The following is a 26,110-nucleotide window of genomic DNA, read 5'->3' as shown; positions in this document are numbered from 1 at the left end:
ATGTGGAAATTATATCAAGTTTGTGATTTGAGCGCACACAGTCACACATGCTAAAACAATAGAGAGAATGATAGCAGTTGTTCATTTCATGATCTCTGTAATGGCTTTTTGGCATTTGCTACTGTGCATCAGAAACCCAACTGCCTCCTACTGCCTTTCTGTACTTCCGATTGCACAAGTCCTTTTATAATTCAAAGGAGATACCTACAGTTTATGAAAATCAGGGACCAACATTTCCCTAACAGCAGTTAAAAGGACCCGTGTTATTCCCTGAATTGTTTCTATCCCTCAGAACAAAGGTACCATTCCTCTACGTGTAATGTCACTTTCTTATAGTGCTTCCTGCCATAACAGCAATGTGAGACAAAGGACTGTTTCACTGTCCTTTTTAAAATCGATCCTAGGCAATTTGAAGCTTCAGTTCTAAAAAAAAAAAAAAGCAAAGGTTAGTGAATGAAGGGCCCAGGCGAAAGGGCGAGTCTGACCTTCGGAGGGGCCCTGTCTGAGCTGAAACTCACCGTTCCCGGGGGGGGATGGTAGCTGCCTGACAGCCTCTCCAACAGGGTTATTGTTGTGTTCATTTCCAGTGGTTCTTAGCCAGGGAAGAAAATTGGTCTCTGTGGTAAATCGACTGAATTAATGGCCCCAATACCTCACCCCTTTCAGTATCTTTACCCTCTGCCTCACAGCGTTCTAGTGCCCACCCTTTCTGACTTTAAGCCCAATAGTGCGACTTATTTCGTTCTCTGGGGTAACCGTGAGTGTAGCTTACATAGTTAAAAAGAGTGACTATTAGGTTGCTTCCCTTGTTCTCACTTCGTGTAAAAAGGTCAGGGTAAACCTGCTGAAACGATGGAAGATGTGGACTCTGGCCCAGTCGGGCCGGCAGGGAACATTTTAAACTAGGCAGGAGCCAGTGATAGCCACTCAGTGAAGAGCCCAGCCGAGGCCCGCTGCTTGTGTCACCTGCATGCCTTTGTTTCTGTTTGATAATCTCACTTTCTTCTATAGACCTAGATCTTCAGAACCAGAATAGGACCTGAACAGTCTTCCCACTGTGAGCAAGTGCTTCCCTGTGTGCTTAACAAAGCCCTAGCATCTCTGTAGCTACATCTGGGCATGCTTCTTGCAAAATGACTAAGCGCAATAAAAAAAAATGATGATTTCTTCAGTAGGTAGGTGTTCATTTTGCATCTTAGCTAAGTCCCCAGGATTGCTAAATGTTAAATGCTAGATGCAAGCTGTTAGACATTTTTGGTTACTCTGTGGAGATTTTTTTTTCCCTTGTGAAATGAAATGATCCAAGGAACAGTAAATTTTTAGAACTATTTTGGAACAAAATTTTCTAAAAGAATCAAGGTAAAGATAAATGAACTTTTGTAGCTGCTGGTTTGCCTTTCTGATAATTATCAATTGTATGACAGCATCCAATCTGTGATTTGTACGAGAACACCCTCTGTGCCTTTACTTATATAAAATTAAAGAGATTTAGTTTAAAACTCAGTTAATGATTTCTACGTCATGGAGAAGTGATAGAAGTTGAGCCTAGGACCTCGTGTCTGATAAGTACATTCTCTACCACCATGGTACACCCCAACACACAAAATTCTAGAATTACTAAGACAAGTAAATTTACATATTTCCCTAAGAGACCCACTGTTTTACTTGGGTTTCTAGCTTGATAATAAAACACAATGACCAAAAACAACTTGGGAGGAAAGGGTTTATTTGGCTTCCACTTTCACTACACTGTTCATCATCCAAGGAAGTCAGGTGAGGAACTCAAGGCAAGAACCTGAAGGCAAGAACTGAAGCAGAAGTCCTGAGGAATACTGCTTATTCTTTTACTCCCTGTTGTCTCAGCTTGCTTTCATATCCAACTCAGCTCCTGGGTGGGACTGCTCTCCAGCCCATGGTTTGGGCTCCTCTACATTAATTATTAACCAAGAAAATGTCACACAGATTTGCCCTTCAGCAATCTGATGGAGTCTTCTCAGTAGAGCTAGGTAAGTCTAGCTCCTGTCAAGTTGACAAAACCAAATAGAACCAAAACAACCAGGACACACACCAGAAGCTTCAAGGGTCACTACAGAATAATAAAAATACTTTTAAAAGGAAAAGCATTTCTTTCTTTTTTTTTTTTTTTTTTTTTTTTTGGTTTTTCGAGACAGGGTTTCTCTGTGGCTTTAGAGCCTGTCCTGGAACTAGCTCTTGTAGACCAGGCTGGTCTCGAACTCACAGAGATCCGCCTGCCTCTGCCTCCCAAGTGCTGGGATTAAAGGCGTGCGCCACCATCGCCCGGCTAAGGAAAAGCATTTCTAAACTTGTACACACCTAATAATGTCATATTGTAATATCCTTTGTAATGATGTAGTATTGTAATAATCTAATAACAATGTAATATTATAGTAATGTAATATACTTTTAATTTATTTTTGGTTTTTTGAGACAGGGTTTCTCTGTAGCTTTGGAGCCTGTCCTGGAGCTAGCTCTTGTAGATCAGGCTGACCTCAAACTCACAGAGATCCTCCTGCCTCTGCCTCCTGAGTGTTCGGATTAAAGGCGTGTGCCACCACCACCCAGCAATATACTTTTAAAACAATAAAAATATAAAAGATAAAAAAATGTTAGAAATATTGTCTTTATAGGTTTGGAAAAGGAGGACATTTAAATAAGTTAAAATGAGTTTTAGAATTAGACACATATGATTAAAATAAAATTAATATCTTCTAGATATCAATGAAATATTATTGGAATTCCAGGCTACAATATGGTTTCAAGCATATGTCTGTGTTAATATGTCGTGTGTGTGTGTGTGTGTGTGTGTGTGTGTGTGTGTGTGTGTGTGTGTGTGTGTTATAGGATTTTGGCTTTCTTTTTCCACCAGGGTCTTCATTTAGCCAAGGTTAGTCTTGTGCTGGCAACCGTTATACAGGGCTGGTTACAACTTTAGCTAAAATATGAGAAAGAAAACTCCCCAGCTCTTTCTCCCTTAACACAGAAGTGTTATAGAGAAGTTGAAAGAAATGACAGGAAATGCACACTTGGGTTTGGCTGAGATCCAAGTTACAGGAACTTGGACAGAGACTTTCTCAAGGACCTGGGGCAAAGATTTTTGGGTTGGATCATTTTTCACTCCCAGAATATTTCTTATGGGGATCTTAATTCCTAGGGGCCTTTTACTAATTGTACGAGGAATGTGAGCATGCACTACAAACTGGAAGCAACATTTGTAAGTCTTGTCATATCCTACTCATTAATGAAAGGGCAGTGCAGTGAATTTTACTATAGCCACAAAAGAGGACATCAGATAGTAATAATAATGATATATACTTTTGCAACAAATGAATGAATTAAAAACTAATAATATTATTGAGTTTAAAGCTGTCTCAGAACCTATGTACACCATGATACCATTTCATAAACTCAGAACTAAATGATATATTATTATTATTCAAATGCGAAACAAAGGGATTACATAAATAGAATCAGAAAATAGTTAAAATAAAATTTCTAATACTGGTGTCTTTTAAGGGTTGAGAGATGGGAAGAGTAACAAGAGGGGAGGAAGAAGGAAGAATGAACGCAAGGAAAGAGAAAGAGACCAAAGAACACTTAACAAACACTAAGTTTTGATGTGATAAATGGTACTTGGATCTCATCTTTCTGCCTTACCCACTTCCCTAAAGTGAACAGGGACAATTCAAGTCAGATTAGAAGAGTTCTTGGCATTTGCTATTCAGAATGTATTTTCCATCTTGAATTTGCTGTGTGCGAAGCCAGGAGCAATTACTTTTCAAGTAGATACACTGTCACCGCCTTTCAAGGTGTGATTGTCCTGCATTTCATCATAACTTCTTGAGCCAGCTGGAGGTTCACATGCCAAGCATTATGGAATAAATGAGAATTGGAAATCTCTGCAACCATAAAGCGAGGAAATGCAAAATTGAATACTGACTAAAGGGCTATCAAGGGGCACTCTCTTCATGAGAAAAGCACAGTGCTGTTGCGCAGACTCATTTGAATATATCTTTGCTTATTGGAAATCACCAGCAAACTACTGACTTTATAAGATGTCTTCTACTTTACCAAATAAGGTTATTTCCACACAGAAACTATGGATTAACAATTTTTCAAGGAACACTTTTTTATAGCAGCCTTGATGTCTATTCATTTATCCAAGCTTGATTAAAAAGCCTTACACTGGATCAGTTATACCCCTGGGAACAATCATCTCAGTCCCCTGGCTTCTCTACAAGACAGACTTTAAGACTGTAGGTACTTCAAGGTCAACACAGAAAGACCAATTCACTTGTTCATGGAAGATTTAAATGGCATGGAGGATTTGCTTAGAGGTCTTATGTCTTCTTATCCAACCTTTATCATGGCATGAATGCTCGGTTAAGATTCTAAAAGCGATCTTAGCTTCATTTGAGGGTGCAAAACTCCCAGTGGTTCCCCAACTGAAAACTGACGTCATCAGGTCAACCATTTTTCATGAGCATTTGGCAGCTTCCAGGAAATTATGATTGCGTTCCCTTGTAAGCTTTAGTTGGGGTGCAATGTTCACAACTAAATACATTCAAAGCAATTGTTAAGCTATACATTATACAGGCTGTTCTGAGAATTGAGGCTATATGACTTGCCTACATTATATACATATATGCATGCTTGCATGCATACACACATATATACATACATACAAACATAAATGGACACATATGATAACAGTCCATTTCCCTTGTTGCCAATCTATTTATAATATGTAAATTCCCATTAACTTAGGGAAATAAACCAAAGCCATTGGTATATAATGGCAAAGATCCAACTGTGTTCTTCTAGCTTAGTCACTTACAAGCTATGTCAGGAACTAAGGGCACACAAGTCTCAGTGTGCCTAAAATTTAAAATTAAGTATCAAAAAATCAAAGTTCAGTTTGTCTGCCTTGCTTAGGGTTTCCAGTAGTGTGTGTGACCTTTATTTTGATTCCATTTTGAAAAGTGCTTCTTAAAAGGTATCCCAGCATAGTGTAGAGAACCCTGATGGCTGTTTGGCCTCAAGAGGGAGGGAGTGGGGGTGTGGGTGGAGGGGAGGGGAGGGAAGGAGGAGGAGGAGGGGAGGAGATGGCAATTTTTAATAAAAAATAAATAAACTGGAAAAAAAAAGGTATCCCAGCTTAAAGCTCAACAAATAGAAAAAGGAAATGATATGCCGACAGAGCATGGAAAGAACTTTGAATTTCTTCATGTCCTGAAAAAAATAAATCTGAAAGTATGTACAATATATATCAGCATCTGTAATTTTAAAATGCTCTCCAAAAGACACTGCTTGTGAACACAGGAATAGTGGAGAAAACAGAGAGCAAGTTGATCCTGGTCAAATAAGAAACAAATGTCAAGAAAGGATTAAACACAATGATTATGGTGGTGGTGTTCTCAGAGACATAAAAATTACTGAGAATGAGCTATGAAAAGCTACAGAGCTACTAGATTAGTACACATCTCACTTAGGTACAAATCATGAAGGAAGGAAGGAAAGAAGGAAGGAAGGAGGGAAGGAAGGAAAAAGGGAAGGAAGGAAGGAAGGAAGGAAGGAAGGAAGGAAGGAAGGAAGGAAGGAAGGAAGGAAGGAAAGAAGGGATGGTAAAAGCATACTAGATCATACTATAGCACAAGAAAGTTTATAAAAGTGTGTGGGGGTAGCTTTTAATCAATGCCCACCATTAGAGAAAGCTCAAATCACTGATTGGACTTATGTTTCCATGACCTACAATATGGTCAGTCATTGGCTGAGAGAAGCCTGTGGGAGGTATAGCCTCAATATAAACTCATTGTTGGACTGTAGACCTCAGTGAATAGATTCCTGGAGTTTCAACTTCATGCTGTGAATGTCTTCATGGGCTATGAAAAAGACAGAAAAATCAAATGGTATTTAAAGATGTTTTCTTAAATAGCTAGCTAAAGTAAATCATTATATACTATCCAGTTCCAAGATTCCAATTGCTCACAAGTCCAAGCATTTCTTTCTTGATTATGAGATTGCAGGTCTCATGGCTAGGCTTAAGTTTATGTTAGCTCAATGTATCAGTCATTTTAAGATCCTGGCTAAAAAGAAGACCATCAGCTTCTTGTAGGTGAGAAAATGGCAAAGAACAAACCAAACCTTGCAAATGCCCTGCTCATATCACATGTGGTGATGCTCCATGGCCAAAATGAGACACAGAGTCAAGCTCAAAGGGAGTGAGGTTAGAGGGTATAGTCTTGTTGTGTTAGGAAGCTTTGCAATTCTAACCATAAAGAGGAATAGGTATGCACTCCTACTAAGATGAAACAATTGAAGAACTATCATTGCCTTTTATTGCAAATTAATGTTGCTGCCCTGGTGAGGAAAACACTCAGTATAAGATATAGCAGTAAGAATATTCGATATGTCTCATCGACAAGCACTTCCTCAGTCGTCTCTTTGTCTTCCTCTCTTCTAGATGAGACAATTTGATGTCAGAATAATATAGATATACATATCACTTATAGTGTCAAAAGCTTCTTCAATCACAGATGGAAGCAGTAGCAAAAAGCTTCTAAGTTTCATCTTTATATTTTGTCTATTATGAAATAAGAGGAAGACTGAAATACCTTGTGTAAATATCATGACTTACACAGATAATGGAGAATGATTTTGGTGAATAGAAAAAATATATAAAATCCTGAAATAGAAATAACTTTTAACAGCCAAGAGTCACTCATTGCTTAGAAGTATAAAGTCTGTTAATTTAGCCACTTTTAAACTGGCATATTCCAATATAGGACCTTTAATGAAACTGGAATGCATAATGGCAAAATTTAAAAAAAAAAGGAAAAGGTTACATCAGAGGTGTCTTACTCAAAACCCACTAGTAAGGCTAAAAAAACTTCACCATATAGCTAGCAACACTTGGGCTGTGTGTGGCTTAGTGGTATAGTATTCACCTAGCATATGTAAAATGCTACGGTGAGATGCTGGATTCAGTCTTCCTTGCTACAAGAGAATAAACAGAACTCAGCTTTGGAGAAAAGAGAAGTGGGGGCACTGACAACTTGCATCAGCTGGGAAAGGTACTTGGCATTGATAACCCGAGTTTGGTCTCCTGAACCCGAAGGTTTGAAGGAGAGAATCATCTCCAGGATTTTTCCTTTGGCCTCCACATGTATGAAATGACACATGTGTGTGCACACACACACATGCATACACTTACGTGTAAACATACACTTATATGATATTTGTGTTTTGACAAACAAAGCTTGTCTTAAGATTAGTGAAGCAGAGCAGTCAGCCACCAGAAACTTCTTCTTACCTCTACTAAATCTTAGAACCAAATAAGGACTCCTGTCTCTATGAATTCTCAGACTTAATAAGGACTGAGATCTTGCCTCTATAAATCCTCAGACTGAATGTGGAAAATCCTGTCTCCACCTGCTATATTAGTCTCCACTTCCCATATCTTGCATCAAAGGTTTGAGTCTCCCATGTGCTGGGATCAAAGGCATGAGATCCCAAATACAGGAATCAAAGGTGTGAGCCACCACCACCTGGTTCCATTTCTCCTTTAGAATGGTTCAATCTTATGTAGCCCAGAGTGGCCTTGATTGCCTGACCTTTCTCCTTCTTCCCAAGTGCTGGGATGAAAGGTGTATGCCACCCCTGCCTGGCCTCTGTGGTAACTAGTGGGTAGCTCTGCCCTCTCATCTCCAGGCAAGCTTTATTTGTTAGAACACAAACAAATAGCACACAGCATATGCTAGTATATACACATAGGCTCACTAAATGAAGAAATAAATGTTAATTAAAAATATATTAATAACACTAAGTCCTTGGGCCTTTGTAAAAGTTAGAGGGAGTTTAAAAATCTGCCTCATAATTTGTAATCAAATAGAGAATCCTTCAAAATGATCATTAACAAATGAACTCAAAGGAATAAACAAAAACATGAACATCAAGAGAAAGATAAAAGTAAAGCTATTCCCTTACCCTTCCCAACAAAAATAATAATACAAAAATCAAGGAAATAGTAGAGTATCAAAGGAAGACAAAGAATGACTTAAAATGGGGTTTTCTGTTAAGAAGCAAGAGAAAACTTCATAGTAGATACTACTATTGCTATGGAATAATTGATCAAAGATGAAATGACAAAGAAATAATCAAAATAAACTAAAACACAACTAAAGAAAGTGTTGATGAAAATTAACCTGCATTTTATACCATTTCATAATACATTCAGTCATAGTTTTCAATGGATGAAAACATGCTGTGATTATTGGAACCAAACTATGTCAATGAAACAGAGAGGAAAGAATGAGTAATACAATTTATATTAAAATTTAATTTGTAAGGAGGGAAGGAGATGGAAATTTTTAAATATAAAAAAAAATAAACCATGAAAAAAAAAAAACAAAACACCAGTACCAAAAGTGACTTACAAAAGAGTTTATTTGGGCTTACAGTTCTATGGCGAGGGTGTCCACAATGGTGAGGAAGCATGGCAGCTTGTGGAGGAGCAAAGGGCTGAGAGATAATATCTTCAGTCACATATGCACAAAGCAGAGAGTGCAAGCTGCAGCTGGGGTGAGACCACAGACTCTCAAAGCTCAACTCCTTTGATGGACTCTCTCCAAGAACCTGTGTCCTAAATCCTGTCAGCTGGGAACCAAGTGTTAAAATACACAAGCCTATGATGGACATTTCTTATTTTAGCCATGACAGCAACACTGAGCTATTTGTAGTATAAGCTGTTAGTATAGAAACAGGGGTGATCTTGCTGTGAATTTGGCTACATGCGTGTTCAACTTAGTAGATACTGACAATTTCCCAAGATGATCGATCTACTTTGTACCCGTGTCAGCAGTGTGACAGCTATAGTTCAAGGTGCCCCACAATTGTTCCTAAATAATTTTGAGCCATTCTTGCTGGTGAATAATGGTGTTTTATTGTGTCTAAGGTGAATGCCTCTGATGCCGCGTGGTCTGGCCATTTTGCCATATGACTTTGTCCATTGACTGATTTCCTGTCGAAGAACTCATCAACATTTTCTTTTAGTTTAGAGGTCCTTTTCTTTAATAGTGTCAAATGTTTCATATATATTAAATTGTGTTACTATGCAAAAAAAAATTTAATTTGTAGATAAAAATATTAGCAGTAATATTAGTCAATGGGATTAATGCTAAAAGTGAAAAAAAGTTTAAATTTCCAGATACCAGATGTTGAAATATATTTAAAGTGCTAAATGAAATAGTTATAGTTTAGTTATTATGTTTGCTAAGTTTAGTTTTTACATGTTTTGAATGTAGGGCATATGATGTCTGTAGATACATACATATTTGTATATATATTTGTCACTAAAATTATTGCCCAAATCATGAATCCTATTAAAACACAAATCAGCTTTTCATTTAAACTGGAAACAAAAGAAGTACAATTGCTGTCATCACAATTATTTATAATTGTCTCAAATTATAAAAATGGAAAGCTGAAGGAAATTATTATTATTTACAAATTGTGTGATTATACAGTCTGGAAATCTTCAGCATAGCAACAATTGGAGTTAGTAAGAGAATTCATTAGTGCAGCGAATCAAAAGATAATCAAATGTAGTTTTCTTATGTAATAATACTTTAGAAGCTATAATAGAAAAAATGATTGCATTCACATTAATTATACATATTAATATTTCATGAATATAAAACAATAAAGAAAAACTATAACAACAGTTTGACAAACTTTGTATAAAATTGCAAATTCTACTTAGAAAAGGACTTAGGTCAATGGATTATTATATTTCATGTGGCTTAGTAGTTATATACTGGAAAAGTCAATTTTTAAAAATTTAACAAAAACATCTAGATAACATAAAGAAATCCTAATGTCTAAATTTTTTATAAGAATTAATAACACATATTTTAATATTTATATGAGAAAATAAATATGCAAATATAGCTAGAAAGAAAAAAGACAAGAAAGGAACATAAAAGCTTTGGTTTACCAAATACTAACTATACTGAATAAGAATTCAGAAAATGACACAGTAAATAGGAAACTTTAGTGTTTAATTTTCCACTGAAACAATCAGTGAGCTGATTTTTAATTACTATTTTATTGCTATGATAAAACACCATGGCCAAGAAAATTTATAGAAGAGTTTATCTGGACTTAATCCAGAGGGATAAGAGTCTATCATGGGAGAAAGTCATGGCAGCAAGTTACAGGCATACTGACAGGGATGATACCTTTACTCACAAGCAGAAAGCAGAGGGTGAACTGGAAATGCCATGAAGCTTTGTAATTTCAAAGTCAGACCCCAGTGGCATGCTTCCTCCAGAAAAACCATACCTTTCTAAACTTACGCAAACAACATCACAAACTGGGGACCAAAGAGTCAAGCCCGTGAGTCTGTGAGGGATATTCTTACTCAGACCATCTTGATCAGTTAGATGCTTGGTAAAAAACAGAAGAAATCACAGAAACATATAAACTCTTCACAACAAGAAAAGACAAAGTAGGCTTCATAAAAATTAAAATGTGTATTTATTAAATACATTGTAAAAAAAGAAAAAAAAGAAAGACAGAAAACATCAAATTTTAAATGTGATTTAGTTTAGTATTCAAACCAAAAAATTCTTACAACTTAATAACCAAAAGATGAACAATGCTATTAAAAATGAAAACTACGAGATATCTTTTTTCCCAATTAAAAATTAAGCATTGGTATAAAGTATACATGTCTCTAAAATAGCATTATAAATGGTCCATGAAAATATGCTTCAGTTAACTTGTCATTAAAGAAGTAAAAATAAAAAGTACAGGGTTGGAGAGATGGTTCAACACTTTAGAGCACATGTTATTCTTGCTGAGGATGCAAGTTCAGTTCTCAGAACACATGAGACCTTTCAAAGCTGTTTGTAACTACAGTTCCATGGTAATTTATGCCTCATCTAACCTCCACAGACTCCTGCATTTATCTGGTGTATATACGTACCCCATAAATAAATAAATAAATAAATAAATAAATAAATAAGGAATACAAAAATGAAAACTATGATGGTATACCCTTATATATCCATTAGAATACTAATAACAATAATAATAAATTTAAAAGTAGCAAGTGTATTCAGGACTATAGTAATGTATAGATGGTGATACATTCTTGGAGGAAGTGCATAATGATACGGCTGCTATGAAGAGTTTGATGAATTGTTTTACAGATGATAACTGATCGGTGACCAATCAGCTTCTAGTTTGTATTTCCATTAGAAATAAAAGAAACATATGTTGCTTGAAGTTTCTTATGTCACTGTAAAAGTGTATATAGGCACTTTTAAAATAAACACTAAAGGGCTTAATATTAATTATAAACTTTTTGGCCTATTAGCTCAAACTTATTATCAACTAGCTCTTACAACTTAAATTAACCCATTTCTATTAGTCTATATCTTACCATGAGGGTCATGGCTTGTTACATCACATCTTGTTTCCCTAGCCAATGCTGGGCATCCCCCAGGCTCTGCCTCCTTTTTCCCTGTATCTTTGATTGGATTTCTCACCTGACTCTATTCTGCCTGGTAATTGGCTAAGCCAGTTTCCTTATTAACCAAAAGTAATAAAACATATTCACAGCACACAGAAGTGATGTGTATATGTTTTGCTTTTATTGGATAATGAATAAAGCTGTTTCTGCAAATGGCTTAGAAGAGTAAAGCCAGGTGGAGAATCTAAACAGAGATATAGAGAGTAGGCATGTAGCTGCTGAAGGAGAAAGATGCCAGAAAACCATATCAGTAGGCCATAGCCTCATGGTGATACATATATTAATAGAAATGGGTTCGTTTAAGAGGTAAGAGCTAGCTAGGAAAACGCCTGAACTGTTGGCCAAGCAGTGCTTTAATTAATATAGTTTCTGTGTGATTATTTGGGTCTGTACAGCTGGGAAACGAATAAGCAGTGTCCATTTACAAAATGGGACTCAACATGTATCTATGTAAGATGTGAATAGCTTTTTTTTTTTTTAAGGAAGGGATTCTAGACCCACAAAAGCAGGAGTCAAGTGTAGCTTTTTGGTAGCTGCATCATTTTCAGCTAGACTCTGTTTGCAGGCAGTAAGGGGAGGTATGGCTCCTTTAAGAAAAGGTTTCCTGACTGGGCATCTGTTGCAAAATGGCTCAGTTTCTTTGAGAGACAGCTTCGTGGTTGTGTTGGCACAGAAATAGCTCTGGTTCTTTCAGGGGTGATACCTGTTTGTTATATGTAATTTTACTATGTTAAGTTTAAAACTTTTCATTTTATTTAGACAGAAAAGGGGAGGTGATATGGGATATCCTTCTGTGTATGTGTTACTTTTATTGAATAATGGATAATGTTGTTTCTGCCAATGGCTTAGCAGAGTAAATCCAGGTGGAAAATCTGAACGGAGGTAATAAGAAAGAATAGACAGTGTCAAGGAAATGCCATGTAGCTGCCAAAGGAGAAAGATACCGGAAAACCTTACCAGTAGGCCACAGCCTCATGGTGATACATAGATTAGTAGAAATTGGTTAATTTAAGATATAAAAGCTAGCTAGGAAAATGCCCGAACTATTGGCCAAACAGTGCTGTGATTGATATATTTTCCATGTAATTATTCAGGGCTTGGAAGGTGGGAAAGGAACAAACAGTCTCCCTTTACAAAAAGGGCATCCCACATCACATATACTCATAGAAACATGTACATGAGTTTAAATGTGTGGTACTATATCATTCATAACCAAAACATAAACTGCTCATATGTCTTTCAATGGATGAGCAAAAATTGTGATTTACATGTGTAAAATCTTAATAATTGCAGCAACTCAGATGAACTTCAAAAGCATTACACCAAATTCAAATTTTGATTCAGACATAAGAGGTCAAATATTATGTTTCCTGTTTAACAACATATACAGATATAATTATATAAAATAGATTATCTGAGCATCAGAATCTAAGTGCCTGGGCTGGAGTCTAAGACATCTGGATTTCAAACAGGATTATAAATTCCCTATTGAAAATATCAACAGCATGCTCTAGTTTTATGTTTTTCCAAGTTAGGAATGTCATAAATGGATTAAGAGTAAGATTGCATAGACTCTCTGACACGAATTGAGTAAACACTAAAATTGGTTTACAGAAACCTTGTTCTCATTTTTATGATAACCAACTATATTGCTGACTGGAAATATACCATCAAACTGATGATTTTCTACATTTCTAACAAACCAGTAAAATAAGCATGCATTTATAATGGACACAAAATGTAGGGGCTTGGATGATAGTAGACAATGAACCAAAAGTAAAGCAGAGCTTAAAACATAGGAGTCATATTTACCTTTTTGCATTAATGAGCCTTGCCTACCTGTTTTTCTCACTTCCAGATTTCTCTTGAAATAATCACCCAATAAATTCTTAGAACATAAATCTTCATTCAGCCTCTGCTGTTTGTAATGTTCACTCAACACCCTACAACACAGAGATCCATGAACCTTTTGTATTTCCCTATACTGCAATTAGATATAACAAATGAGTTCATATAATCTCAGAGGTTAAATGTCATTATTTCTTCCGTGGTGTGTCTGATAAGTGATGGCAATGAAGTCAAAATGAAAAATATCTGAGTGTTAAACCCAAGCTTATTTCTGCTGCAGGCTAAAGGTCCTCACATAGTTGTTTCAATTAAACCTTGCTGCAACTTGTCTAGAAAACAATCTAGATGTAAGCCAGCATTATAGCACATGTGCTCTCCAAGTCAGCGGTATAAGAAATGTATGAGCTTTTCCCATTGCAAGGCAGTGGTGATTCTATAAATAGTTCAGTGCTGATTAAACTACTATTCTCCTCCTGTCTTTCCTCCAAAATAAACATACCCAGGCACCCACAATATCCATATAAATAAAGCATGCTCATGAAAATTTCTTGTTAAAACTCATAAAAGAGCTTTTCCATATTTAATCCTAGATAACTAGTAAAGAGTTTGGTTTGTCTTCCTCTTTCATGACCAGATTTAATAAAATTGAATGACTCTAAACAGGCTGTCAAAAATTAAAAGTGCCATGCCTTACCTCCCTGTGAATGTTGTGAGCTATAGTAATGGTTCACTTGACCAAATCTGCCCATTAATGCCATAGTGGCAAGAATGTCATGGTGGATAACTAAAGCTTGTCTTGACTGGATTTAAGGCCTATTGATCTATCTTTTCCCAGCCCATTCCCTTACTTTTTTCATCCAAATTCCATAGATCACCATGCCTTCCTTGTGAGTATATCTTGCTTGCAAAATCAGCCAAAGGTCTTAAAAGTAGAAATTTATGATCAAAGTATTCCTGCTCACACCTCATGGTCACTACAACAGCTGTTCCCTCAGACTAAAGTATTTACCCTCAGGGGCCAATTTTTTACGTCCTTCAAATTTAAGTGCACAGTGAAGTCTACTCTTTCCCCTTGTAATTCTTCCCATCACCTCACTCTGATATTTTATTCTTCTACCTCATGCTTTATTTGTCATTTATCACTTTCTAAGACACTTGTACAGGTTGTTTTGTTTATTCTTGGTAGTCTTTTTATTCTAGTGCAATGCTATTTAAACTCTTTAAAAGATTAAGGTCTTTATTTTTCTCTCTACAGCTGATAGTGTGAACTATACTCTCTCTCCTATGGCTCTCCAACTTTAGTGCTAAGGCATTCCTTCTCTAACTATAGGTACTGACTGAGGCTGACAATTGAGGAAACATTCTTAGACTCACACTCTGATGCGGGGCTTCACATTGTCCAATGGAACTTTCTCTCAGAACAAACCATGCTCAAAGCCTAGAAGTATAAAGACTCAACATTGGTACATTGTTGAGGGAAAACTTTGAAGAATTTTGGTCTTAGGGTTTTTTCTGCTATGATAAAATATGATTAAAAAAACTTGGGAAGGTGAGGGTTTATTTTATCTTATAATTTCAGGTAACTGTAAACAGAGGCGGCTTATTCATTTCCTGAATGCTCAGACCCAAATAATCACACAGAAAGTATATTAATTACAAAAGTTTGGTCAATAGCTTAGGCATGTTTCTAGCTAGCTCTTACATCTTAAATTAACCTATTTCTATTAATCTGTGTATTGCCATGAGGCTGTGGCTTACTGGGTAAAGTTCTGGCATCTATCTCCTTTGGCAGCTATATAGCATATCCTTGACTCCATCTTCTTTCTATATCTCTGATTGGATTTCCCATCTGGCTCTATTCTGCCCTGCCATAGAATGACACAGCTTCTTTATTAACCAATGGTATAAAACATAATCATAGCTTACAGAGAGGAATTCCACATCAGGTAACAGTTCATCATTGAGAAAAGTCATGCTTTAGCTTCTTATTGGCTAACACTTACATCTTAATTTAACCCATATCTAGTAATCTGTGTATCACCATGTATCACTATGGCTTACCGAGTAAAGTTCCGTCTGGCTCCAGAGGGGCTACATGGCTTCTTTTAACTCCTTATTCCTCTCAGCATTCAGTTTAGTTTTCCCTGCCTCCCTTAGGTCTGCCCTATTAACAGGCCAGGGAAGTTTTCTTTATTAATTAATGGTAATCACAGCATACAGAGGGGAATCCCACATCAGTAATGGATGAGACATTAGGGGAAGGACTGGGAGGAGAGGAGGGAGGAGGTGAAACTATGACCTGGATCTAAAATATGTAAATGAATGAATAAATATTTTTTAAAAAATTAAATATTTTAGAATAGAAAGGGGACTGTGTAGCATTCAGCCATATAGTACAACTATATCATACTTTCTTCTCACTGAGAAAGATGAGCAGAAAGACCATGAGAACCAGGAATAGCAGACATTTCTAATGAAGCAGTAATTGCTGAACAAGATAAAACTGTTGCACACATGAAATCATAACCACTGGATATATTCACAAGACCAGCAGAAGATTAAACAACCCTAACATGTTGGTACCAAGAATGTATGGGGAGAGGCTCGTGAATACCTTTTCTTGGATGGAGAGCTATTGGTACTTGCAAGCTTTGGTTTGAGGTAAAGGCATGTTCAAAGACGTAGTCCCCTAGAGGCTAACCTAACTCAAATAGATGATCCTACATTCACAAACATACAGGTAACAGGAAATTGGGAGGGAACAAAGGTAGGAATAATGGGGAGAAATTAGAGGTGAAGAATGGGAGTTGACTTGATAAAAATAATGATATGCATGTATGAGATTCTCAAACATTAAAACATATTTAAGTAAAAAAAAGACAATATAAATATATGTTGATTCTCTCCTTGTGACTTGAGATAGAGTAGGGTTTAATAAGAGAAATGATATTCATTGTATATAGTAGTAAATTATCTAGCTACAATAAGCAACCTTTTGAGTAGACTTCATTTTACTCAACCAGTGTTACATTAACTAGCATCATCAGTACTACCTGGGAGCTTGTTAAAAGTGAAGAATCTGAAGTCTCAAGCACGAAATCAAGATTTTAATAATGTTTTAATACATTTATTGCCTTTCCTCTTTTCATTGTGTCACTAGATTATAAAAAAATTCTTTCCAGACATGGTTTTAGGTGCAGTATGCCTGGTTACAGTCCATCAGCCAAAGCAGGCTACATGACAAACTCAGTCATTATTGCCTGGAGACTGTCTATAGAGCTAAACAGAGTGAGTGCATAGCTGCTGAGCCATTTGCCAAATAGTACAGAGATTATTAAAGAATTATGGCCCTTTTATTTAGGCAATTACTGGGAAGAACCAAAGACTGGAGCAATGTGTGTTAAAGGTCTTTGCAATGGTTTCCTTCAGGGTGTAACTGAGTTTTACAGAGCCATCTTGGATGCAACACCCTCTCTTGGTGGAATTCTGGAAAGTACAGTTGCATATCTTCCAACAATGCTTTAGTGTTCTAAATAAAAAGATACTTAGGACTACTGTCAGCCCTTACATTAACCTAACTATTATTCTCAGAGGAGATTAGAGGTTGTTGATAACTACGTGAATGATTTTGCACTAAATCCATTGCACTCTTGGCTGTCTTTTCTTCCTATGAGGTATGTTAGCTTTGTGAAACTGTATGAGAATCTTACCCTTGCTCACCTCTGTATGAACTGGAAACAGACCATTGCAGTGTGATGGAGCCTACCCAAACTCACCACTGCTCTCCAAGAGGACAGCTTTGTTTAATCAGTTATTCCTATTTCTGTTCCTTAGCTTAGTATGATTCACACGTTGCTTCTTTCATTAACACTGTATTCATGGAGTCGGCTCACGTTAGGCCATGTGTAAGATTATTACTTGCTCCCTTGCTTTGTTATGTATTCCACATGGAAGTGAACAATTTGGGAACTTCCAATCTTTTAAATATATAAAATAATTCTTGTAGGATCATTCTACACTATTCCTTTTGTTAGACTCATGTGTGCATTTCTTTCTAAAATAAATTTATATTTTTATTTTTTATATACATACTGTATTTTTGTCATTTCATACCTTCCCCTCTAGAGTTCCTGGCTTCATCCCCTTCCATACCTTTGGCCCCATCTTAAATTTGTGATCTTATTTAAAATTATTTTATGTATTCAGACACTAACACACATATATGTACACATTCATATATAATAGAGTATATATATATATGTGTATATATATATATATACACACAGCTTGCTGAATGCATTTAGTGTTGCTTGCATGTGTATAATTTTAGGACTGACCACTTAGTATTGAATAACTAATTAGAGATCTCATGCCTGGGGAAATTAGTTTTCCCTCTCTTAACAGTTGTTACTTGCCTATAGCTCTGCATATCCTTGTACCCACAGATAAGTGTAGCTCTCACTTCTCATCAAAGATTTATGCACATGTTTCTTATGAGTATATAGCTGTGAGGATTTGCTGAGCAATAGGATTCATATATATTCAACTCAGTTCTCTCAGTGTCTAATTTGAAGAGGTGAATTTTAAATTCAGTCAAAGGGGGATGCTTATAGGTATGTGCTGCTACATTTTACTTATAACCTTGTAATATTCTACTTAAAACCTAATAAGCCCATTTCTTCAGAAGCCTAAGCAATTTTTGTTGAAATTAGGCAGTTTTAAAAATTGCACTGGCTCCTAATTACCCCGGGGTGATATATAATGTCTTTCTTATACTATGGTAAGAAATAGACATTCTTCCTTCCTTCACTGACATGCACAGGAAAAGTGTCCTAGCACTTCATTGATCAATATTCCCACATAAATAGATAATGAATCTGGGAAATTGCTATTCTTTTATTGTCCTGATGGTTGGGCTGAAAAAGAAATGTATTGTTCTAGACCTAATCTAAGAGATGTATGTCCTTTCTGGACAAGAGATGGCATTGATTTTTAATCATCCTTGTATATGGGGCACTATGTGGGAAGTAGAACATTATTTATGATTTGAGAGAGAAAAGATCCTTTGTGGAGAGCAGGGAGGGAGAGTAAACCCATAAACTGTAATAAATTCTTTCTTCCACTAATTAGCCTTTGGCCACAGTGTTTATCACAGTAACAGAAAAGAAACAAGAACAATCCTGAAGTCACACTTACCATATGATTAAAGTAATGAGGATGAGGGTGAGGATGATGATGGTGGTGGGAGCTGTGATGATGAGGGTGTTGGTGGTGATAATATGGATAAAAGCAATTAAGTACCACCCATTGTGAGGGTTTGAAAATACTTTTCATGAGGAGTGATAGCTGCTCATCAGTTACCACCAACAGGTTTGTCTGAGAGCATCTAGAGTATCTGACCAATGTCAAACCTGTGGCCTCCTCCAGAGTAACTGAAAAGTATCAAGCCTTATGGCCTCCTCTAGAGTAGCCAGCAATGTCCAGCCTTTGGCCTTCATCCCAAAGCCATGTGTACTAGGTGGAAGAGGCCCATGACAGTAAAAGATAACATACACTGGAGAAACTTCAGCTGAGTACACTACTTAGTAGCAGCTTGAGGTTTTCTGCTCTTTTTTTTTTGCCATATGTCTTTGTCATTTGCTGAATGGTGAATAACTTCCTTTATAAGGTTTCTAGCTGGTATAGCACTGTGGCAAATATGCAGGACATGCAATATGAATAAATTAAAGATTAAAATTAAGATGCTAAGTGATCCATGAGAATGCAAGAAAGTGAATATTTTACCTTAAAAATTAAATCAACACAAAGAAGCTAATTTTGTATTGAAATAGCCAATGAAACAACTATATAATAAAATATATACTTAAGATGTGTTTAAATATTTAGTGATGCTTTTTAATATAGGTAATTAGTCATTGTAATGGAAAAGGGACTTCTAAGTGTCATAAGTGGGGTCTCATAAGTAAGCAAGGACATACTCCAGTGGGAAAATCGAAAAAGCTTTAAGAATATTTACAAACTTGGCAGGATTAAAGGGAACCAACAGAATTTTAGAGTCGTTGGGAGAACAAATGGTGAGATTCTTCACAGTCCTAACAGTTGTTCAGGAAGGAAACAGCACAGAGCAGCCAGGGATTACGACTGTAGAGAGATAGTTTCAACCGACTCTTATAGCCTGACATGAGCCTCCTAAACCCACTGTGTCCTTCCAATCTCCAATATACATTTCCTGTCAGGTGAGCTCACCTGGAAGACAGAAATCAAGGGGCCTGTTGGTGCAGGACTTAAAAGAGGGTACCCTTCCACTCCAGTGTGAAGAATATGTAGAGATCCAGCATGTATAAAATTATATTTCTCAAGAAAAAAAACTCTTATTTTAGATTACTTTTGTAAAAAAAAAAGTCTTCTTTCTACTTTACTGTTATTATTTAATGTTCGTTAAACACTTGTGACTCATTAAGCATTCATTAACTGGGATCTAAATTTATAAGTCCCTTTACCAGATTTTTTTCCTCCTCAGCTGTCTGTCTTTATCTAACTGAAATTTTTTTAACTAAATGTTACAGGGTTATGTAAAATCTTTGAAAAAATATCAACAATCAGCTTCAAAAGGTGAATACAAAATTTCAAAAGCATCTATAATTATATTAGAATTTTACAGAGAAGACATTATCTTCTATCTCCAAACCTATATTTATGTGGTAAAATACCTGGTTCTTACCCACCCTGTCTCTTCTGCTATTGATTTAGGAATTCATCTAACTATTTATTCTCCCGCTCTATAGAAAAGATTGCTTACCATAGCAACCCCAGCATTAGCATTCAGCTTCCTGGTTAGAGAACACCTTCCTACAGAAAGGTGCATCAATATGCAAAGTGAACTCAAGTTTATAAATAACATTTTAAGGAGGAGAATGCTATTATATTAAAACTCATAATGAAGAGGACAACCTAAGCAATTGTCTAAGGCTCCTTTGCAGATATTTAATCTGCATATATTCTTTTTAAATTCTGCCATTCTTCCTATTGCACTTTTAAGCCAAGATAGGTAGGAAACGATGAAATACTATGCATAACATACACTCAGCATAGGAATTTTTTTTCCACAGGGGGTCTCAACTTAGATCAGCTTCGCTATAGAATTATCTTTCTTCTACTACAAACTGAAGCAAAGTCCTTGTCTTGCCACTCAAATTCTCAAAGTGAAAATATTTAGTTTCGTTTTTCAAGTGTATCTCCCTGATGTCAGTCAAGCATCTGAAACGTCTTTAATATCACTTACTAAGAAGCAAGGTAGTGTTTTAATTAGGGAAGAGGAAAGAAATTGACTTGTGTTCAAAAATGGTAGTCTAAGCTTCTGTGACTGAGCTCAGAGATAGGGACTAGGGCATTGTTACTTCTGTTCCAAAGATCAGATCACTTCATCCCTTTCCGAGAATTCCATTTGTTAAAAGAAGATTCACCTACCAATGAAGATAATAACTTAAACAATTAATGACTTGCCCATCCTGTTTCTGCTCTTGAAAAACTTAGCTCAAAGAAGACAATAGCTAAACAAGAATATCAAAAGCAAACATGCAGATGCATGGTGACCTTAGGGACACTTTTAGGATATAGGTGTCAAGAAAAGTGAAGTGAATGAAGTACCCAGGGAAATGTATCAGGGAAGAGAAGACTAAAGAAGAATGAGATTAGCTTTGTGTGCAAGGAAAAACTCTTCTGTGTGTTTTGTGTCCAGGATCCCATGAGGCAGGCCAGAGATTTTAGAATGAGTATCATGCCTCATGAAATCATGAACCATCATGCCAGACTGCTCATATATTTTTATACTGGACAGGCCTTCCCATGAAAATGTTATGGTCTGTGCCTTCAAATTAAACACCCTTCATCAAATGATGATGTCTTCATCCAAACAGTCTTCAACAAAAATGAGAATGTGGATGCTTGACCATGATACCATAAACTTTCATGAAGAATTAACCCAGAAATTTAGGGTATGACCTTCTGAAGTGACCTCAGCAGGGAGGAGCAGAATGTATGAGATAATTAAAGTTTCATTCAGTATGGATAAAATGGAATGAAGAATCAGCCCACAAATCAATTTAATTGGGCCTTTTACTTTTACTGATCAACCTGTGAGCAATTAGATTAATGTCGCCATTATTTTCAGTTGGTATCATTGTTGTAAGGCTCTTGCCAACTTCTTTAATCCAATCGTGCTCAAATGTTAGTATTTCTTGGAGAGATGACAACCTGGAAACATCAGGGGTTCCTCCCTAGATTTGGTCTACAGTTAGAATCTATGTATTTATATTTCTCAGCAGCCCCCAAGTATTGCCATTCTGTTTATGAGGGTTACAGTTTGAATAACACTGAGACTCCTCAGATGGCCCAAAAGTTTGTTGTGTTTTAACAAGCTTCAAGGTGAAATGGATGCTTGCCCTATGGTGTAAGAGCATCTTTAAATCCCTGGTTCTTGGTCTCAACTTAACTTCAGGTGAGTTTTAAGAAGGAGACATTGCTTAATGACTACCTATGGCTGGGTCTCACCTAGTCTGTTCTGATAAAATCAGAGTGGGAAACACCTCGCCAAAGGGATTGTGTGAAAGCCCCTTTCAGATCAATGTACAGCCAAGCTTCAATACCTGTTTTTCAGACCTTAGCTGCATTTCTACATTGTAAGGCTAGACTAACTGCAATGTGTACTTTTCATTATGCATCTTTGGCAGGATAAAAGAATTATAAAATTTTGGCATCTGAAAGGAAATAAGCATTGCCAGCCTTGTGTGAAGTCACACCCAAGTTACTTTATGTACTGTTTAGAGGGGGAGTAATGGAGAACTCAGTTCAAAAGTACTGGGAATGAGTCAGCTGGACATGAAAGAATTTGGGCAAAATAGCAAGTTCTATAAATCTGTAGAAATGAAACCCATCTAGTTACTTCCGAAGGGCCAAATGTGCTATTTAAAATGCTCCAATAGAGCATCGCATTGCACAGCTGTTTGTAGCTTGAGGGCCAAATTCTCATCCCCTAAAGTGAGGAAATAGAAGTAGGAGCATTTTCAAAAGTCACACATACTACTGTGATTTTAATTAAGCCCCAAAGATTCCAAGGACCCCTAACCAGTGTTACTAAATGTGTTAGTCTTTGCCAGGTGATGGAAACAGATTTCTCTAGATATTCCCACATTTGACCCAGAATTATTTAGATAGAATGGCATTTTAAATTTGAGATTGTAGATTCCTGAAAGTAAACTAGTGTTTTTTTTTTTATATTGTTATTGTCATTTGGAAAGTTCAACTTGGAGTTTAGGGAGGAAATATGAATATTAGGCCAAATCAGAACCAGAGAAAATCAAAACAAGGTCCTCACTCTTATTGCTGCTGTAGTAAGATCTTGAAAAGGTTTTAGTTAGTTTTGCTTGTTTGTTTCTTTGTTTTGACTGTTTTTATAATTCTCTGAGTCTCTGTCTACGATGATAAGAATGACTTCATAGACTCACTGACTTTAATAGTGCAGAGGGGTCATGGCAGAGCCTTCGTATGTACAGAACCCTGTGTGATTAGAGTCAACTGAAAATCTGTCGTGTGCACCTTAAACTTTGAACTGAAAGAGTGAAACCGACTCTGTAACGTAACAGCTTCAGTGCCGTCTACTCCTCTCCTTCCATCCATGGAGTGGCTGCTGGCTTTCACTGGTACGATTTGAGAGACTGGGAGAGTGTTTGTTTCTTCCCCTATGATCTGCTTCCCAATCACTCTCAGCAGCTGTGATTCCCCCTTTTACAGAAAGGTGTCAGCTGACACATTTTCCCACAGTTGGCTTGCTCTGAGCCATCCTTTCAAAATGATGGTATATTTTCTGTAAAGGCTTTAGGAAAAAGCAGGCTATTTCAAGGCCTACCCCCATCTTTATTCCTCTTTGATTGAACCATGAAGAAAACGTTTCTCTGAGTGGATGGTAAACTGACAATAATTTTGAAGCCTCTTTTTCAGTTCACCTAAATCATCAAATTCTCAGTTAAACTGCTTGTATTCCATCCTGAGACACATCTCTGTTCTAGCTAGTGAAAAGGAAATGGTGTGTTTTTTAGTGCTGCTAAGAAACTCTGATCTCTAATCTGAGCTGCATGGACCTATCAAATAACTATTTTAGTGGGTCTGATGTGTGAACACTACTTTGTACACCCCAAGATACATTCATTAAAATTAATAAAGATTATAATGGAGCTAAAATTTGAGTGGAAATGTGGCTTTCTAACTCCTCTATTTGTAATCAGATAGTTTTATAACATTTTGAAGCATTAAGGTTTTCACTCAAAAATGTAGTTAATTATGACAATATGTAGCTTCTGGTAGGAACAGCTGCAACAAGATGCTTGGCTTTACTTCTGTAAAAGCCAGTTCTGGTTTTATTCTCCAAAGAATAATATCAGCAGACACAGATAATCACACACACACACATTTAGGTATTTTTGCTTTGACAAAAGGAAAAGAGGTGAACTAGGCAGCTTTGCTTCTATTATGATCAGGAACAGAAAAGAATGGGAAAGAGCTTTGTTTACAGTGAATAGCAGCACCTTTCTGTTAGGTGCCAAAAGTTTCTTCTTAGAATACAAACTTATTGAAAATATGTTAATATGCCTTTCCCATTACTAAAAAAATGTAAAAATCCTCAGAATTCTTCTTGATATGAGGTAGATTACTCTAGCAGTTCTGTTAAAACTCAAGATCAGGGCTACAGAGACAGTGGTAAGAACATTTACTGTTTTTTGTTTTTGTTTGTTTGCTTGCTTTTTGTTTCTTATTTATTTGTTACTACAGAGGGTCCTAGTCCATTTCCCAATACCCACCTGGCAACTCAAAACTGTTAACTCCAATTCCAAGAGAAGAAGCACTCTCTTCTGGATTGTACAGGCACCAAGCATGTATGTGGTATGCACAGACATACAGGTGGGAAAAAATAATTATATACACAAAATAAAATAAACTTTAAAAATTAAGTTCATATAAATTTTCATACAATACTGGGTCAGTAGCAAAATGTCACATTTAGAGTATGAATCCTCTCAATTGAAATCTCACTCTAACACATTTATATCAATTTTCAAGATCATGGGGTTTTTTGGTAATATTAATTGTTAATTTAAGCATTCACTAAGCTCTTTGCCAACCCTGAAACTCAATGGTACATTTTTCAATGGGTTTCTCACAGATACTTAGAAAGCCAAAGTTATATTAAATGTTCATCAATGCTCTTTTTTCACATTTAGTGATTTTCAAACATTCTATTTATTTTATAAAAGCCAGGCAATGATTTAGGCTTTAGATAGAAGTTCCTATGAGACATGGATATCAAGAAGAGGACACAAAGAACATGAACCAGTGGGCTAAGACAATGCACATCTGCCTATAACCTCTACTCTCTTTGGCAACTTTGTCTTATGCTATTGGGGAGAACTGTTCCTGTTTGTTCCTTAAGAGCCACTTCTAGGTATTCAAGCACTGTCTCCAGAAGTTACTGATTGGGTAAATGAAATCCAGCCATGAACTGGGGTTGACTCAGTTTTTGGAGTCTTGTAACATCTGTCATACATCTCTACCCAACGCCATGCTCAGAGACAACTTATCACTAGCCTGTACTCACTCATAAGTGGTTTTTAAACATAAAGCAAAGAAAACCAGCCTACACATCAAATCCCAGAGAACCTAGACAACAATGAGGACCCTAAGAGAGACATACATAGATCTAATCTACATGGGAAGTAGAAAAAGACAAGATCTCCTGAGTAAATTGGGAGCATGGGGACCTTTGGAGAAGATTGAAGGGGAGGGGAAAGGCAGGGAGTGGAGCAGAGAAAAAATGTAGAGCTCAATAAAAATCAATAAAGTTAAAAAGGAGGGGTGGCCATAGGCATGATAACAAACAAACAATTACAGTTCTGTAGACCTTCTCAAAGTCTCAGAGAAGCTATAGCAGGTCCAATGATAAGAACATTTAGCAAAACTGGTCAATAAAAAAAGACATTGGATATAGACACTAGGAGACACCTAATAAAAGCATCCAGGAAGAGGTCAGTGCATGGAGAAGGACAGTTCAGTGGGATAAGCTCAGTCCCAGAGCCCCAGGCATTCAAGGCAAGCATCTGTCACTGAGTGATGCCACAGGCCTCACTGAAGGAGTATTGTCAAGAATGTGATGCCCAATGGACATTCCACTCACTGATCAAATGGTCCCTTTCTTACTAACACCCAGGCAACAAGAGATTTCATCTATATAATTGGCATCATAGTCAAAGACAATGTATTAACTGTTATATCATTAAAAAATTACCATGAAACCAAAAAATGCTACAAGTCATGGTATTACTGAAGTCAGTTGTGGACATTTCGGCTGGATATTATACATAATATGTACCCCATCCAATATTCAAAATTTTTAAATGTTCTTTGTGTCGATGTGAGCAGGAGACTGGAACATTTCTTTTCCAAATATCCTTTAATAATTTCCCTCCCAAGTGGCATACATATACAATCATTATTTAGATGTGGAAAACTGTGTAATTATTTAGAGCTTCATAATGCATTAGAGCAGTACTATTGAACCTTCTTAATGCAGTTATTCACAATTGTGGTGACCCCAACCATAAATTTATCCCATGTCTACTTCATAACTATAATTTTGCTGCTGGTAAACACTTGATATGT

Source organism: Arvicola amphibius, chromosome 5 (assembly GCF_903992535.2).
Source record: "Arvicola amphibius chromosome 5, mArvAmp1.2, whole genome shotgun sequence".
Classification (NCBI taxonomy): Eukaryota; Metazoa; Chordata; class Mammalia; order Rodentia; family Cricetidae; genus Arvicola; species Arvicola amphibius.
This window is presented reverse-complemented; position numbering follows the sequence as displayed.